At 43.0% G+C, this 13,407-nt stretch overlaps 1 long non-coding RNA gene across 1 annotated transcript in view; it reads right to left on the reverse strand.

Annotated features, from left to right (window-relative positions):
- Positions 1-1,144: 1,144 nt before the first annotated feature.
- The window catches only part of LOC138061590 (uncharacterized), a 30,319-nt gene continuing 18,056 nt past the window's right edge, over positions 1,145-13,407 (reverse strand). The window contains exon 3 of the long non-coding RNA XR_011135441.1: positions 1,145-2,466. This is a non-coding gene — a long non-coding RNA (uncharacterized lncRNA). The remainder of the gene's footprint in view (positions 2,467-13,407) is intronic.

Below are 13,407 nucleotides of genomic sequence, written 5' to 3' on the forward strand. Positions count from 1 at the left end.
TTAAGTTCTGGTTAATGTGTCATTTCTGAAATCAGCAAACAGATTTCCCTCCTGCCAAGCCTGGTGCTAGCACAGGGCACATACAGAAGGGAACTCACTTAGCGCAGGTGATCAACCTGAAATCTGCTTCCAGAACAGTGATTTCAATGAGAACATGAAGTAACATGATGGAGATCTGCTCTTGAAGCAAGGCTTACCATGCAGAAAGCAGGAAGGTGCAAGTCTAACCTATTGCTGTTGCAGTTTTAAGATTACAATCTTGTGGTCTCCTTGGGATGTCATAATATGCTTTGAACTTTGAGTCAAGCTATTTCCATATTCATTCTCTTACTTCCACAAGGACAGACACTAAATAGTTTAGAGTTACTGAATGGGGTGGGGGGGGTGGGGAGAAAGGGGGGAGGGGGAAGGGAAAGACTATCTCGTCTGTTCTTAATTAAAACCAGCCAATGACATCCAATGATTTGTCTAAAGCACTTCTGAGCTGTACCCATTTCTGTTTACACTTGACAGCTGTACATTCTTTCCTGCCTGCACTGTTTGAACTATGGCCAATGGTACAATCATTAAATCTTTGATAGTGTTTTTTAAATACAAAATTGGTCTTTTTTTTGAGACAAAAAGAGAGGTAGGGAAGGAACAGCTATGTGATATGAGAGAGGTTTGTATTTACTGGGTTGTACACTCTACACTGCAAAATAGTGCCTCTGGTCATTTTTGGATTGGCTATTAAGAATTTTTTCATGTGCCTCACATCTGCTTAGAAAAAGCAATCATCATCCTGTGACCCTTTCCTCCCAGGAGAAGCTTGTTTTGGGTAAAGAGTGAACTATAGCATCCATGATTACTAAGTGTAATTGTGAGTTGTGAGCAAGTTACAGAGGGTCTCAGTGAACTATAACAGGTATTTGTTATGGCAAGAAAGACTCAGGAAAAAAAAATCACAGATTAAGGAACAGAAAAAATAAATCTGAGATATTTGAAGCCAGTTATCAGTTTATCGTGAATGGAGAAGATAGATAGAAAGTAAATCTTCGTCAATGCCAAAGGTGTCCTACGTACTCCATAGGTTGTCTCTCTGAATCCAATCTGCAGCCTCCAAAATCAATTTGTCATTACAAATGGAAACACTTACCTAAAAAGGGGAAAGAAAGAATGTTAGTTTGAACTAAACCACAGCATTGATTTGATCCAAGCATGACCAGCTGTCCCCTGCATTTGCCTGAGGCGAGTTGCGTTGCCAGCTTTGGCAAAGGCACACTAGTCAGACGATACTGTATTACTGACCAGTGCTGTACTGCTCCTTGGTGAGCTAAGACGCCAGAGATGCAGTTTGTTTTATAGACTGGAGCACTGGAGCTTAGTCTAAAATCACACACAGAGTAAACAGGAAGGATATATTTAGCTTCTGCAGCTTGGTGGGAGTGGGAAATCTTTACTTTACTTTAAAATCCTGCAGTGGACTTTAAAGACTTACACAGTCCTTGTGATTACCCCAGAGCTCCCTAGAGCCATATGGGCCGGAGGGAACATTGAAATCCTGCCAATTCTGAAGTGGTAGCACTCAGTTACCTACCCCATCTCGCATGGAAATTGCCATGGGTTACCAGGACCAATTTATTTGTTAATTTAAATGTGTTATAAAAAAGAAACTAATTCCTTAGAATCTGTTAGGTTGGTTATGGAAGCACTTGAGAGGTCTTAACTGAGGTTAGAGACCAGGACTCATTGGTACTAGGTAGTGAACAAATCGAAGGAGATACAGTCCCTGCCCTGAATATCTGAGTGCCTTCCTCTTCTACCCCTTAATATCCAAGCTTTCTGAAAAGACAGATTGCCAAAGACACGTTGCAGATACGATCACATCGCATAACACTGAATGCATTAAAGCAATGTAACAGTAATGAAGAGAAGGTGTGGAGAACAGAGTCCCTGTCCAGAAGGCCTTCACATGAGATTTTCAAAACTGCTCAGCATTGGCCTATTTGAAGTCAACTGGAGCTTTTCCCTAATTATTTTCAGAATTAGACCAAGGCCTAAATATCTGAACACTTCATTTAAACTCTAGATTATTAATTTATTCAGTTATTCAGTCAGCTTGAGATCTTAGTAAGAACAGACTGGATTTCAGCTACTGGTATCCTGCCCTAGCCATAAAGAGTAATTTCAGAGAATCTTCCATTTTCCTCTTATTTTCTTCAGATCCTCACAAAGCTCCAGTGTAGATGCCTTTTTTTGAGAAGTCATAGACGTAAGATGAACTGACTGACAGAAGAAATGTTCCAAAAAGACGAAAAAGTGATTTCTGCCTCAGGCACGGCCGAGGACTAGCAGTCAATGTTCTCCGAGTTGCTCGGACAGGTTACATCTGAATTGTGAGATCCAGGCTTGCGTCCCCTTCACTGGTCCCCTCACTCCGATGAGCCCAAGGTACACATCTTCTCTGTTGCCAGTGGTGGGAAATCCCTACGGGTAGGGAAGGAGAAAGTTTCAGCATGTACCTACCAGCCCCCTTACCTCCTGTAAGTCTGATCCTGGGTAAGTCAATAGGAGGACTCACACTCATTTCTACACAAGAGATTGAGTCTTATATTTCCAGAGTCAGGTTTCTGAAGGATACTTCTGGGGAAAATCAGAGAGAAAATATCTGGCAGGCTTCACATTTGCTGCAATAGTGATTATTTACATGCTGCACTAACACTGGAAGCTAGTCTTTTGAAAGCCGGATGGATTGTGGTACCACCATCTATTTCTAGACTATAATTTTCAGAGCCATACTTATTCACCAGTATCCTGTCTTCTAGCCTGGAGACTCAGATTCTTTTCTTTCTCCCTTTCCTCCTTGTTCCAACACCCCTAAGCTTGCTGTTTTAGGGTCACCACCTTCTAGTTGCACAAATTGTCCCTAAATACCACCTACCAGCACTGTCTGAGAAGTGATCTCCACTTGGACAAACTCGACATCCACATTAGCAAGCCAGTTCTGTAACAAGCTATCTAATTGCCCCATCCTAACAATTGTATTTTCACTCCATTGTTTACCTCTTTAGGGTCTTCCTTTATTGTATCACTTTTCAATTTAGATGCGTAACTCTCTAACACAGTATACATATTCTTATTTTCTCTAATGGCACTTTCCTGGGGCTGTGAGAGCTAAAAGAGGAGCCTTTGCTGTAAAGAATCTGGCCTCGTGCTTTGAATCAGCTCATTTTCTTTGAGGGACCTGATTACATTCGTTGTTCACTACAGTTACCTCCAGTCACATTGTGATTATCCTTGACTGATTCAGGAACTCCAGGGACACATACCACAGTGAGCTTACCAGCTTCATATAAATACAGATAAATCAGCATGGCATTATTCAAAAGGATAAAGGACATAAAAATTCTCACACCACAGCCTCTGGGAAGACTAGATTATAACATCAGAATAGCATGCCCTCTTGCAGTGACAATGTATGACTTTCTGGTTTCTTACCCACCTACTAAATCCCTGCTGGTTTCACTTCAGCTTCCTCAGTTGATTCCCCTCCTATTCTTCAGGCTGAACATGGGAATGTTGGAAATGAATTGTAACAGAGCTGTTTTACTTGGTTTCACTGATGAGCAGGTCTTAGTCACATACACACAGGTAAAACTCACTAGTTAGGGTCATCATCTGCCTATGCTACTTAGAAGTAAAGCAGTTCTGGTACTTTCCTAGCTTAACACTAATTTAGGACTACTCAGAACCATGCAAGTTATAAGATACAAAAACAAGGTCAAGAAACAACCCATTTCAATGTACTGCCAGCAGGCAACATATGCTACCCCAGCTGGGCTCTTCAGCCATGTAAGGGAATGTAGATTTATACCACAGTCACGCTTGGAGCAGGTGGACCTGATAAGCAGTTAGATGAGTCAATCCATGGGGGCTTCAAGGGGATTCCCTACATAGCACTGAATCACCAGTCACCTATTCTGTAAATTAATTTCCACAGCAAAGAGTTGGGAACAAACAGTTAAAGAAGCTAATGGAGGATTTTAGGTTCAAGAGCATTCTCTTGGGGTGTTGCTGAGTCATACCCAGGACTTGGATAAAAAAAAGTGGATGTCACAGCTGGATGCATTCAGCTAGGAAAGAAATCAAAGAAATGATCATTTCCCAGCTCATGATATTTATTTGTAGTTCATTATTGTATTTATATTCTTCCCTGTGAAGAGAGTACAGCAATCAGCAAGACTGGCCTTTTGGGGAAGTGATTATCTGAGCCTCTAATGGAACACAAATGTATAGGGCCCTTGTTAGTAGGCAGGGAAATGCGGCCAGGAGAGAAGCCCCCATGAAAGGCGAGCTGCCCTGAGTAGCTGTAGTGTGATAGCAGCAGAATTTGAAGTCTCATTTCTCCTCAAACAAAGCAAAGCCTTTTTCTTTTTCTTTTTCTTTTTCTTTTTCTTTTTCTTTTTCTTTTTCTTTTTCTTTTTCTTTTTCTTTTTCTTTTTCCTTCAAGATCACTAGTGCATGTCTCAACCCAGCTGGGGCAGTTTCCTGCAGTTCATGAGCAAGGAAGGTGAAGACAAGGAGAGAAACACGTGAAAGAGATAATAATATACAGCATTCCCTGCTAGAGAAGACACAGTCTAGACAAGAAATACAGTAGAGGTACCCACGCTAGCCAAATTCAGGTGCCTTGTTTAGACACCCAAGCTCAGACCCTAAGTTCCCCCATGTGGAAAGGCATGAAGATCCACAGGGAGAGGCAGGCTCCCGCCTGAGAGAGTTTGAAAACTTTATGGAGGTCCCACTGGCCCAGCAGGGTATGAAAGTGTCTCATAGTGGCACTCAGATTGGAAGAATCAAAGCGGGATATTCCCCTGTGTGCCTCCACTTTTCATCATGCTGCTCTTCAGCTTTGGGGTGCTTTGCTAAACCTGGGAGCAGAGTGCCCCAGCCATGCCCTTGCCTTCCCAGGGATTGCTCAGGACTCCTTCATGCGCGCAGGGCTCATGGGGACAGGGTTTAGCAGAATGCCAGCTATCAGCATATGGTGGTGTTGCCTAGGCCGAGGGCTACCATCATTAGTTGACCATGTATATAACCAGTAAATGCAAGCTTCACTAACATATGCGTCCTGGGGATGAAAGACTCGATAGGCAAACCCAGCCTAAACAGGTTAACTAAGGGGATTTGCCTTTTTTCCTACAGTTTGACAATGCTCATAAAGACCACCATATCAATAAACTCACATTAGGCTGCACTGAATTACACTATTCAAAGCAGAGAGGTATCTTACTGTGTTCAAATATTATGAAATCAGCTCCCTCAACTTCTTTAGGGCTATGCCAGTTTACACCAGCTGAGGATGTAGTGCTTGCACTCTAGGAAGCTGTTCATTCCTAAGTACAAACACACTGCTAAGAGCTCACAAACTGAGGCAAAAATGTACCCAAGATTCCTGTGATCTCCTGCTGCTGTTCAGCCTGAAGAACTGAGGTATTAAACATGTAATATGAAGAAATAAAAACGTGAATATTTTTAGCCGAGCTAGATTTCCATGTCCCTTACTTTTAGGAGTATTATACTAACACCTGTTAGTTTCGCTCTAGTCATCATTTCCATCAGAAAATTATTGTTTCAAGGGTTTTATAACTTGTAAAACTTTTATAAGTGAGAAAAAATGTGCTTTAGGAAAAAGCTGATCTTTCAGGTTCAGCACTGGAATGTGTTTTTATATTCAACAAATGTAAAAAAAAAGGCTGTAACGGCTTTTATTATATTTAGAGGGAGAAAAAACTGCAAATATGATCAGAAATCAAATAATTTAGCCATTAATTTTACACAAAGAGCTTGGGCAAATTACACAAAATATCAGTCAATATACTGCAAATAAAGTGGAACCCAGATAGTAGAGATACTCGAATCCTTAACTTCAGAAAAGCACTTAAGCACGTACTTAAGTCCATCCTTACTGCAAAAGACCCTTAAGCATGTTTGTAAACTCCTCTTGCAGTGGATTGCTTTCCACAAAACGTACTGTGAACCCAGGAGTCATCCCACTCAATCGATTACTAATGCTCTTGCAATTACTCATGGGCATAAATATTTGCAAGAATGGAGCCTCAGTAAGGAGCTGTGTCTATGTGAGAAATCATGGCCAAACTATGCCATTCTAAAGAAAAATGCTCCCAGACATGCTGTCTCCACTGGAGAGCTGTTACCAACAGGACACAGAATGGCTGCTGCTGCCCAGATGGCAGAAATCAAGTGCATGCCCTCTGGCAGCAGGCCACATCTCCGAGGGGTCTGATGCATCTCCTGGGAACATGTTTCCAAATGAATTCTGAGAAGAAAAAAACACTTCCATGGTTGACAACTGCTTGAAGAGGAACAAAAGTTTCTTTAAACCTCTCTTATCCCTGTTTACAAACAGCAGAGTGGGGTCCTCTGTGGCTGGTCACACAAGCCTGACGGAGAAAACTGCAAAGATCCCCCACAAACTGCTTTCCCAACTGGCTTGGGGATTTGGCGGGTGAATGAAGGTCACCTTGACTCAAAGCCTCCAGTGAACCAGAAAGAATTTCCAGCGAAATCTGCCACTGTTCTGACATCAGCCAGATGTTAACCACCCTTCCAGAGGTAAGCATCCTCTCAGGGTCTGCCTGGTGCCGAGATACCCTCTGGTGATCCAGCAACAATATTTGTTGTGGAAATCAAAGGAAGAAGTCATGATTTCAGTGTAGCACAACGGAATATTGTACTCTTCCCCGGGACACGATGTTAAAAGGCCCCTGGGCTGAAACAATCCCAGTTTCCCCCCATATTTGAAAACTTTGGGTAAAGCCAGCCTAAATCTAGCAGGTTGTGGGCTCACTTTGCATGAAAAAATAATTTGTTCTTAAAAGTGTGTGTAATCTTGTCTTGCAGACTTTTAAATAAATTGATGAATGTGACTCTCAGTACATGTACTGTTAATGAGGAAACACAAAGAACGTGCTTCTTAGGTTGCAGTCAGCGCTGACAAAATCTAGGTATAAAGATGAATGTAGGGCAGACCTCTGCTAATCAAAGAAAAAGGGTAGTTTGCACTAGTGAACTCTGTGAGATCCATCTCTGAGTTTTGATTTTCTCGAAGTTTTGAAGATGACTCAATACACAGCTTATGATTGTGTCTGTTTTAAGGTACTAACAGTTGGTGTGACTTCTTGTAGATACTCCTAGCCCTGGGAGACATCATATAGAGTTTTTTCCAAAGGGATTGTGATGAAAATACTGGGTGAGAGTGGCAAAGAAAACAAGTAAGAAACTCAGTCTGCTGGTGTGGCCACAGCTCCACCAAACTCATTTCTCTGATACAGGGGAGGGAGCTATGAATTTTGGTCCCTTTAAGATCAGTTGCCCTTTTGATTCTCTTTCAAATCTGGCTGCCCCGTGAAACCTACTGAGAAAAGTTTAAAATCCAAACACTGAACGCTAATGTAAAGCTTTTGGCATTATCGTCATGCTGAGGAAAAAATCATCTTTCCTGTTTCTAATCCAGCCCATGTGTAAAGTTACACACTGTGAGAGTTGGCTTTTGGCAGGAACTGTTAACAGCCTCTTTTGATCACGGGAAGTGGAGAAAAGTCTCTTCACCTAAGAAAGTAACAGAGATGTTTATGGGCGCTGGTATTCTCCCTCTTGGTTACTGTCAGTCATGTCTCAAGGCCTGTTTTGATTTCCCGTGCGTGGCGGCGGCGGCGGCAGCGGGGAGCGGCTCCCCGCGGCCCCGGCTGGCTCTCGGCAGCGCGCTCCGGCTTCCTTCCGCTCGCCGGCTCCGGCTGCTGATGCTGTTTCTGGGCAAACGGCCACTGCTGGGATGTTTGCTTTAGATAGGCTGCAGCTGGGCTGAGTGGGTGTCGCAGGCAGGCTGCACAAAGGCAGCTCCTCAGCCGCCGATTCCTGGTAAAAAGAGCTTCCTGATTCCTTTGATTTCAAACTTTTTTTTTTTTTTTTTTAAGAAAATAGGTGCTGTTCAACTTCTAGGAAGCGTAGTAGTGATGAAGGCGTGCAAGTCTGCTGTGCATACAGTAAGGAAATTAGTCCACCTATCTCAGCCCTCTGCCATCTGCTGCCATACGCCTAATGCAAATAAGTGACACTTTCTCCCCTTTATTATTTCTTTTTGTTATGATGAGAGTCAATGGTTCCCCTGCCTGACATTTAGAGCTTTTTTTCTAAAAGCAAACATTTGGGGCTGCTAGTTAAAAAGCAGAAAGCATGTAACCAATTAATAGAAAGGAACAATGCCAAGGAAGAATTTATCTTACCGTGTTATCTCATAATTTAAGATCCACTCTGGCAAAACTTCTTTTCTTAAGCTTAGGCTGTAGTGTCAAGCTGCAAATATTCAGCAGCTGAGGAGCCAGTGTATGTATATGTGTATGTGTGCGCGTGCACCATATGTATTCATGTTTATGCGCTTTTCCACTCAAACCGGTCAGCGGAAATGAAAACCTGATTTTGCAAGGCTTCCAATGCAAAATTAAACATTCAATTTTTCCTTAAGAGAGTTTACTGTTTTATGCACTGGGAAGTAACTCCTAGAACATTTTTTTCCCTTTTTTAAAGTCCAAAATATCTTTCCTTGAAAGGAAACTAAACTATGATGGGAAACACAACTATTCATTTGGGATAGGAGAGAGGAGCAGAAAGATGAGGGAGAATAAAAGAAAATCAAGTAGAAAAAGCAAACTGAAGTGAAGGATTTTCAGTTCCTGTGTGTGTGTCCATCTATTTTTATCCTAGAAGGAAGCTTCTTAACTTAGCTGTGTTTTCTTTCACGCTGTTCTCCTCCCTTTGCGGGACTTCCAGAATTCATCTCAGCACCTGGTTTTTCCCTGAGCTTGATGTGTTATGCCTACAAGGCAGGACAAATTTGGCAGCTGCTGCACTGGAAGCAGAAGGGGAGCAGAACAGCAGCAAAGCTGGATACTGTGTACATACAAGGGCACCAGAGGGATGTCATTTATTTCTTTTGCCTAGGATTTCGCTAGCAAAGCTGATTACTTTCTTTTGGCCTTGATTGGGACATCTAGACAGTGGGAAAAGGTTTTTTTTTCCTTTTGGATCATAAATAGATCTTTTCTCCTAACTGTTGCTGGTGCTCTTATTTGGAGCAAGCTCTTTTTTTCTTTCTTTTTTTTTTTTTTTTCTGAGGCTATGAGACAAAGGAAACTTTTGGCTGGAGTGAAGTGTGCTTAAAGCGGAAAGGAAGCAGAGTCAGAGTCTGAACTTCAAATATTTTTTCCATTTGAAAAGCAGCGTACAGCCAGAAAGGAAAGGCCGCATCTCAGCCCCTCTGAAGCTGACAGGAGCTCTGCCATCAGTTTCTGTGGGAGGAGAGATTCACCTGAGGGATCCACACTCACCGGTCTGCCCATGATAATTATGATTAAGATTATGTTATTTGTATTGCTGTAGCAGCTCACAGGTCTGGTTAGCGGGCAGGATCTCCTCTGTCTAAGGGGCTGTACAAGCACGGATCGAAGAGAGGATCGATTGCCCCAAACACCTTGAAATCTAAGTTTAAGTCTCATCTTGACGGCGTATGGAGGGAACCCGGGGGAAACATGTCGATCAGCGTAGTAGAAACGCTGCCCCCTCACACATCCCTTTCTGCTGGGGCACACGAAAATTATGTGAGCAGCCCCGACCTTACCAGCTCTGAGGCGCGAGCAGATGTCGGTGCCCTGCTCACTTCCTAGCCAGAAGCAAACTTTGGGAAACAGCCACATGCCTAAGCCTGCATATACCTGATGCAAAGCGCGGTAGGGTGCCATAACTCATTTAGGAACATGTGCAAAAGATCTGATGTGGATAGTTAGTTACCTGCACTCATAACTTTTGTAGCTTTTCGTTGACCTCTTGCAGTAAGTAGTTTAAAAAGTCAGATTAAAAATGTATACCAAGAATACCAGTATCTGACTGAAAATATAAAATCTGCCTATTTTGCCAGCTGTTTTCAAGAGCTCTGGAGAATTTAGGAACGGTACAACCAGAATATTTTAGGAGAAGCTCTCTGAGAACTCCTGGTGGCCTCCGTTCCCTCCTCAGAATTAGCATCTCACTTTTTTAGGAACCTTAGTAAATCTGAGTCTTAAATAATTCCCTGGAAAGGCGAATCTAATTCATACAATGATATAGCCCCAGGAAAACCAGCCAAGCCAAATGTATAATGCTAAAACAAAGCCTAGCAAGCATTCTAGATTTAGGAATATGTTCAGAAAAGAAATCAATGTTTCTTAAAAAAAAAGTTGGTCCACTAAAGAAAAATTCAATCATTTTGTGCTACAGCACCAGATGATTCAGTATCAAAGGGAATATCGTCATTATCTTTGGCATCAGAATCTCTAAATTTAGGCTGGGATGTTGGAAAAAGAAAAATTGTTGTAATCAAAAGCCACAAAACAAAAAAAAGCCTTTTAAACTCGGTCGGGATGTATCTTGGCTGGAAATGAAACAAAAGGAGTAGAACCTAAAAGAAAGAAATTCAAAATGGAAAAGCTTGAAGCAAAGTTTCTTCAAGCATGGGTGGCCAGGGCCACGTGAGGAGAAATACACATGTAAATAGCTTTTCATAAAATCATACCTTGCCCTTACACATAACTTTCATCAGACACTCTTCGTCAACAACGGTGACTCCCATAAGAAACAATAAATAGCTACAAATGTACCAATAAGAAATTACAGTCCGAGAACAACAACAACAACAAATCCTTGTCTACGGAGTTGAGACACATGTTCACTTGCTAAGAGAAGGACTGATGCAGCCAAAAGAATTCAAGATGAAAACAATAAATTCCAGTTAGCTGCCCCATCTAATACCTAGGGACCAGAAATCAGTCTGTATCTTTTGTCTCAGCAATTTGGTCAATGAAGTTAAAAATGATGAACTCTCAGAGAATAATGCTATTTCTTTTAGAGAAATAGGATTAAACATAATGCCAAGTATTAAGCCAAGGTTGCTACGGTAAGTAATGGTTCTGCATGCGAAAAATGAAACAACAAACTCCTTACATTCGCGGTTCCCAGACGCTTGGGTGTTGCCTGGATGTAACTATTCCCTGCAGCAGTAACAGCAGCAGCAGCTCTAGGCGCTGGGCAAATAGGCAGCAAACAGCATCCAGATGTCTGGGCAACATTTGAGCACCCTCATTTGAGAACCCACCCCCCTTGAAAGGGTTTTTTTCTTCTTTCTTTTTTTAGGGTGTGATGTTAGCGGATGAAATCAGAAGGCCTTTTGTCTAGTTTTCCCCCAGCACCTTTGCAAAAAGTTTCTTTCCCCTTCAAACATGGTGAATTTTTATAAAAGGAAATAGATGGGCTTTCTCCAGGGCAGGTTTTTGCCTGGTGTTAGGAGACAGCCCCATGTTCTGAAGCACTTTTAGAGCTACCGGACGCAGTGCCCGACACCAGCTCCCTGCTCTTGAAACTCAAAGGCAACTCTTGTGCACTTGCCTTTTCCAAGATGAGGTGCGAGCGAGCCACCTGTGTTATTCCAGGGTACCGCTGGCTCCCCTCCAGCTCTTTTCTCCCCAGGAGAAAAGGAGATGCAGGGAAGGCTACAGCCAGGGCTGGCACAGTGGGAGCGCATCCCCTGATGGCCTCTCTGACTGCTGGTGGATGGGGACAAAGAACAGCTATCTATCTGCGCTGCCCGGTGAGGGGGGACTCGCATCCTGCTCCAGTGGGGAGGTTCCCATGTGCTCCCAGGGAATTTAGGATAAGGGGTAAAATGCCTTTTACAGGACAGGAATGTCTTCTTTTCTTGTCAAATAAACTGGCAAGCGTAAGCAGGAAGGCAGTGAGATGAGGCTATTAGGGAGGGCTTCTGAGTTCACCAAGTTTGCAGGCAAATTTGGTGTACCCAATAGTGTCATAAGGAGAATGCATGTAAAAGAAGCTGAAGTGTGGGAGTCAAGTCACTTGGGGAAAGAACGACCGCAGAAAGGCCTACAGAAACATCTGTGAGGCATACTCATGAGTGGCACACACCCTTGACTTCCACAGCTCACCCCCGACCTTTCCTCTCAGGCATTTTCTCCCATCTGCTACGGGTTTATCTCAAACTTCTCATGGTCAGTGGAGAAAATCACAGTCGCTTTTGGATCACAGTTGGTATACCAGTACCGGTGGAGCACAGGAACCTGTGCTGTGTTTCCTGAAAAGTAATCTTTCCCCTGTGTGATCCTCTGTCCTCCCTGCTGTTGACCAGCTTGGAAGCATTGACCTGCTCCATTCCTGACATGGTGGACTTGTCTTGCTCAGGAGCATAAGAGCAGCTGTACTGGGTCAGACCTAACCGCCATTTACCCAGCAACCTGTCTCCAAAATGACTAGGAACAGACGCTTCAACACATGTCAAATGTGGTAGCTCCTTCAGCTTCCTGCGTGCTAGGAACTTCCTCAGTCATCCTAGAGCACCATTTTAGCTGCCATCAGTCCTACCAGACTTGTCATCCATGAATCCATGTAAGCCTTTCCTGAAATCATTTGCAAATGAATTGTGGCAATGAATTTGCTGGTTTGCTTACTGTCAAGTGAAAAGGTAATTTTTGGTTTATTCCTCCACTTGCCCTTCCCCTGTGGCTTGAAATTATGGCTGAAAATTTTTGTGAAAGAGAATCGTTTCAGGTGCTCCAGGCTGCCCTGCAGCTACACCCCTTCCTCATTGCCTCCCAGCTCCCTGCCCTGCTCTAACTCCCCCGTTCTGATTTATGAAGCAGCTTTGGGGTTACTTCTTTCATATCATACAGTTTACAATGTACTTCAGCTGACAACACCACCTAAGAACAAGTCTGCAAGGTTTCTGTGACTCAGTTACTGGGAGTTTGCACCACCTGCAAGTCTCTCTCCTCTACAGCGACCCCTCCAGCTGCCTTCTGGACTCCTCATTCTGAACAGAAAAATCAACAGTCCCTAGCAGCCAGCAGCTGACTCAAAAAGGTAAAATTAAATAAAAATAAAAAATAAAAAAAAGAGAAAAGATTAATAAATGAAACAAATCCAGTTTTATATTAAAACAATGGAAGATCAGTCCAAAACAGCTGGACCAATCCTCCCCTTTGACTCAGTGGCTGACTCCTACTTCCAATGGGACTTTTCCCAGAGACTAGTGATGGTCTACATTGGTCTTTCCCCTCACCCCACCCCACTCCTCCCTATCAGCTCATCAAGTCCTTGAATGCAGTCACCATCATATATTTGGTTTGCTGACATCATGAGGATGTCAGCCAGCCCCTTCTCTTTCAAATCTGGAATCAAATATAAAGCCACGTTTCAGTTGTTCCAGGGACAGGAGCGGGATGGCTAGCAGAGAGGGAAGCATGGGAAAAGACAGATGGGAGGAAGGATGTAGGAATTCAGAGGGTTCAGGAAGGGTCACAAACA

Source organism: Struthio camelus, chromosome 1 (assembly GCF_040807025.1).
Source record: "Struthio camelus isolate bStrCam1 chromosome 1, bStrCam1.hap1, whole genome shotgun sequence".
NCBI classification, from domain to species: domain Eukaryota; kingdom Metazoa; phylum Chordata; class Aves; order Struthioniformes; family Struthionidae; genus Struthio; species Struthio camelus.